We start from the raw sequence: 6,063 nt of genomic DNA, 5'->3' as shown, positions 1-6,063 counted from the left end.
ATCATAAAACATAATATAAAACATGTATCTGTGTATCCAGATTAATATGAATAAGTGATTGAAGAAACAAACAAATGGGGAAGAATACACAAATCTCCAAGGCAGAAGACTTCCAAATAATTTGTGAAATACTTCACCCACAAGGAGGTAGACTATAACAGCCCACCCCTTAAGGGTGGGCTGTGTGTAAGCCTTACTTTCTAAAAATTTCAGTATGGAGAAGAGAAAAAGAGAGTAACTTTACCATGGAGGAATTTGAAATATTCTGTCTCAGCCAAGGTGTTGAAGTTTAACAGTGATAAGTCATATTGATAGTAGGCACCTTTGACCTGATGTAAGGAGATGAGCACTTGACCCCTGTGGTCTTCCTCCTCAAAACCGATTACAGTAGATCTAATGAGTCTCAAGGGGCATTCTATGAAATACCTGAGTCATACTCCTTAAAATTGTTAAGATCTTTAAATACAAGTCTGAGAAACGGTCACAGTCAAGAGGAGCCTAAGCAACATGATGATGAAATATGATATGGCATCCTACATGAAATCCTGGAGCAGAGGAAGAATGGTAGGTGCCGATAAAGAAATCTGAAGAGCATAAGGACTTTACCTCATAATAATGTATCAGTATTCCTTCATTAATTGTGACTATTGCTCTATACTATTGTAAGATGTTGACAAGAGGGGAAAGTGAATGTGGGGAATATGAAAACTTTCTGTACTATCTGCAAATTTTCTGTAAATTTAAAAATATTTTAAAATTTAAGAGTTCACAAATACATTAAATGTTTAGTGCTGAAATATGAAAATACCTTTCTTATAGTACTTTTCTAGATCCATAAACTTGTCAGTAAATATATAGACTTCCAATAGAAGCTGTTGAAAAATATTTTTATTAACATAAGGGTTGAATATAACAGATCCTGCTGTATAACTTAAAACATAATGTGAGCAAAATATAAATTTCTTTATACAGCTCAAAAAGATAGGATCAAGTCATTTTGCTACCAGTAAAATGTTCAGTCTCATATCTCAGTAGCATTGAAGGAGAAATCTTATTATCTAGCACCTATTAATCAACTTGGTGGGAAATACACACCAGAAAACATTAGTGTGATGAGGATTTTCTTAAGTATTTTAGAAGTCATCTTGGTAAAATAAAAATTTTGTCACACTGCTTGGAGGAAATGACACTTAGATTTCACTGCCATTATCATCAGAGGCAAGTCTTGTTTGGTTTTGTTGACAATTTATTTTGTTAGAATATTAATTGTTATCAGTCTCCTAAAAAGGAAGAAAGATCTATATTTAGGGAAAAGCCATTCGAGACAGAAATATATGTGACAACAGAGATGTAAAATCTCAGGTGGAAAACATGGTATTTGATTTAAAAATTTGCATAGAAACTGTGCTATTAACTTTGAGCATTTCAAATATAATCATTAACTCCATAAAGTCTATTTCTTACATTTTATTTTAATCTCAAACTTAGTTGGAGTATTCAGTATGAAATAGACAGTACACTTAAACACTTACAATATCTGTATAATTGTTAGCAACCTCATTATTACTGGCTAGGACTCTTTGTGTTCTTGATCAGTTATTATTTTTATGAGAATATTTTAAGATATTTTATTATTCAGTTCAGCAAAATGAAATGGTAGTGCCACCCTCTCAAATAACCACCACACCCACGCACATATCTAACAGACTGGAAGACAACAAAATTTTGCAATAAATAGAATTTGTGCTACTTCTTGCTACACACATCATGGTGAGAGTAAAAATGTTTCTTTGTACTCTTCTAGGTTCTTTGGCTGATCTATGAACTAAATCGACATAGAACTGATTAACAGAAGAAATACAATTTTAATTATGTATGTACACACAGGAGTCCCACAAATATATCAGGCCCAAATAGGAAGCCAGATAATTAAGGCTTACATCATCCTGAGCTACAGAAAGGAATAGGGATTTGGGGTGTTCTAGGAGTGCTGCAGGCAAATTATAGGAGAGGAAAGAAAGGGAATATGGTGAATAAAGTTTGCCTTCTTCTTCAGAAAAGTCTCTCAGGTGATGAAAGATGTCTCAGGGCAGCTCTCTTACTAATGAAAATTTTCTTTATAGACATAAATTTCCTTTATAGAAGGGGAGTTTTATACTTTATTTTAGGCAATTGAGGGGACTATAAAGAATGTTTCCTTTGCTGCCTGGATCTGTTTCTTTTAGCTCAAAGTAAGCAATATGCTAATGTTACATATTTTGAGGTGGCGTGTTCTGATCTCCTACAGTAATATTTCAGGGAAGCGTGTCCTGAATCCCATCAAAGGTAACATGATTTTATAATAAGTAGCATTTTTTAGACTTCTTGCTACATATAAGGGTTAAAGGAACGTTAGTAGAAGAATGTAGTCTGGGGAGAGGCAAGTGACTTGGGAAAATATATCTACATTTTAAAAATAGTATCTCTGGGGAAAAAGACCCCATTTATTAAAATGTTTGCATTTTATTGCTGTTTTCACGTTAACATCAATGGATATATACATAAAATCTTAATGATTTCAAAATAATATGACTTTCCAAGACATTGGGATTATTTTTGTGATTATAACATGGCAACTCAGTGTATAGAAACACATCTGTTTTTCCAATTATACCTGTTCCTAAACATTTCCATCATGCTAATTTCAGTTGCTGAGTGAGAATAATTGAATTTGCCTTTCCTTTCATTTCATATTTGTTTAAGAAAACACCTGGGAATTCCTGCCTATAGGGAGTAATAGAATGGGATGGTTCAAAGATGCAGCTTACAACCAAATCTTGTGTTTTCATTTGTTTTGCTGTTATTTACATGAAATTCAAATGTCCTTTTTCTTTCTCCAGAATCAAACTATTTATTCTCTTCAGCTAGATGCTATTGGTGATAAAAAAATGGAATATTACAAATTAAAAGACTTATCCAGAAAATAACTTTATTTTATAAGTAGAAGCTGAAAAGCAGCATATTTCTAATAAACTCATTTTTCCTATTAGTTGTTCAAATTCAAGCAAACTCATTATTTCCATTTTGATAACTTCCTCCAATGCCTCAGTGAATCATATTATCAGTCAGAGAATTTCAGAGCTTACTCTTTTCTCTTTGCCATGGTACATACTGTACATGACATGAATTTTGTTGTTATTGAATCTATAATCTATTTGAGGAGACGTGTTCTAACTGACAAACATATTGTTGCAGAAGGTGGGTACTCAGAAATGCGCAGCGTAGGAGAGGCCCTTCACCCTACCAGGAATGTCAGGCGACCATCAGGTAATGATCCGGCAGTTGTCACACTGTCTCTTTAAATTAATAATTGGTTGCAGCCCCTGCCAGTGAAAGGCAGTCTCACAATAGATAAAAACACCTGATTCTAGGTGATCAGCAGCTTCCCAATATGAACTCAGGAGCTGGGCAAGTAGGGTCAAGTATGTACACTAAAAGGCAAAAGGGTGGAGTTTTTACTGGTGTATGACCTTCTAGGAACATATGATTTGTAAGGGAAGAGGGTCTCAAGTGAGCCTGCATATAACTCTGGTAAACGCGCTGCATATGCTCCCCTCCCAAGCGCTATCAAGACACTGCACACCCCCAAAGGAAAAATCAGGGAAGCCCGGAAGTATGCCAACATATAAAGCCTGAAGTCAAAGGTCAAGCAGTGCATTTGATCTGTCAAGTCTCATGCTTGGTCCTCTTCCTTCTTCCTATAGTGTAGTTTACTTCTTTTTATTTCTTCTCTAAAGTTTTTAAATAAACCACTGCTGCTCTAAATTTGCTTCAATCTCCCCTTCTGCCTTATGCTCCTCAGTTGAATTTTTTCTTCTGAGGAGGCAAGAATTGAGGTTGCTGCAGGCCTGTGTGGATTTGCCACTGGTAACAATACTAGACAGTTAATACTATTACCAATAATAATCAAATATATCACATTATCTACATATAACTATATGACAGTGTTAAAGATTAGAGATATAAAGCTTCAAGAAAAAGATAGAATCATACATGAGTTTTAAAAACTGAGTAAAATTAAGACAGATTCCTGAGCACTTAAAACTATATTTCAAAAAATTAAAAAAATAGGAAGGCAAAACATGGCCAGATATGACTAAAAAGCTGTACTTCTACTTTGATCTAAAGTTGAAAATCAGTGATACAGACAGGGACTTTAAAAGCTTTCACATATATATATGAGGAATGTTAAGTGGAGTGTGAGGTAGATATAATTATGCTAGAAATAAACAAGTAAAAACCCCATTTATGCCCAGTAGAAATTTTAACTTTACTCAAAGCTGGAAATAAATCACCTAATAAAGGAGAATCAATCTTCTGTGACCCATTTCACATATTCCTTCTTATTTTCTCTTTAAAAGTGTCTATTTCCTTTTATTTCATGATTAATTGTCAGGGTGACAGTGTAGCTTTTTCCTGAACACTATAAATGTCAGTCACTGTAGGCATGGACTTCTCTTGAAACATGGTTGGCACCATTTCTTAGAAGCAGACTCTCTGACTCCAATACTGTTGTTCACAGCCAGAGAATTATAAACTATCATCCAACAGAGCAGCAGGGTCAAGCTTGTTGAGAATATATTTCCAAAATTAAGTTATACATGGTAGTTGGTATTTTGTTGTAGAAGTTGGCACACTAGTGAAAAGTTGCTAGAACATTTCACAATTAGGCTATTTTCATCCTACTTAAAATAACCCTTTGATGAACCAGAAAGCAGAAACTTCATTCCATTTGAGCATATTGGAATATTAATTCAACTCCAACCCCAAAAGTAATTTACTTAAGAAAACTATACACTACTTCTGTTGTTTAAAATGAAAGTTTTGATGCTGTGCTATAACACCCAGCCAGTGTAATATTCCCTTCAGGAATGAAGAGTCTATTATGTAAGCCACTGAGTAATACTTTTCAGTTATCCTCCCACTTTGAAGATTATATTATCTAAAGAATCACCTGAACTAAGGCCACACTTTCTTCTAGGGTAACAAGGATCCAGTGACTGAAGAATGCAGTGGTAAAGGCTGCTCCTTGTTTCATTCTGAAGTAATTATAAAGGACCTCCACAACTCTAGATCTCCCCGCTGGGGTGAGCAGAGACCTTTGCTGGAACTGAATTACCACTCAACCTCTCCCTCTGACTGATTTTGCTTCATTACCTATCATTTCAAAGATACTCATGCCAAGCATATTTCCTGAAAAAAAATTATCTTGCAGAGTGAGCTTCCTATGTATTCCAAATATTTATATTATGTTATTATATGTACCCAACATTTCTTAGGCAACTATCAAACCCATATTCCCATCTTTCCATAGAATCCTTACTTGAAAGTCCAATATTTGCTTCAAGTTCTTCATAATCAAAATGGCTCATCTCTTCTTCTTCTTCTTCTTTTTTTTTTTTTTTTTATTATACTTTAAGTTCTGGGGTACATGTGCAAAACATGCAGGTTTGTTACATATGTATACACGTGCCAGGTTGGTATGCTGCACCCATTAACTCGTCATATACATTAGGTATATCTCCTAACGCTATCACTCCCCCCTCCCCCCACCCCACGACAGGCCCTAGTGTGTGATGTTTCCCACCCTGTGTCCAAGTGTTCTCATTGTTCATTTCCCACCTATGAGTGAGAACATGCGGTGTTTGTTTCTTTTTGTGATGGTTTGCTGAGAATGATGGTTTCCAGTTTCATCCATGTCCCTACAAAGGGTATTAACTCATCCATTTTTATGGCTGCATAGTATTCCATGGTGTATATGTGCCACATTTTCTTAATCCAGTCTATCATTGATGGACATTTGGGTTGATTCCAAGTCTTTGCTTTTATGAATAGTGCCACAATAAACATATGTGTGCATATGTCTTTATAGCAGCATGGATTATAATCCTTTGGGTATATCCCCAGTAATGGGATGGCTGGGTCAAATGTATTTCTAGTTCTAGATCCTTGAGGACTCTCCACACTGTCTTTCACAATGGTTAAACTAGTTTACACTCCTACCAAGACTGTAAGGGTTCCTAC

The sequence above is a fragment of the Macaca fascicularis genome, chromosome 5 (genome assembly GCF_037993035.2).
Source record: "Macaca fascicularis isolate 582-1 chromosome 5, T2T-MFA8v1.1".
NCBI classification, from domain to species: Eukaryota; Metazoa; Chordata; class Mammalia; order Primates; family Cercopithecidae; genus Macaca; species Macaca fascicularis.
Note: the sequence above shows the minus strand (reverse complement) of the source record.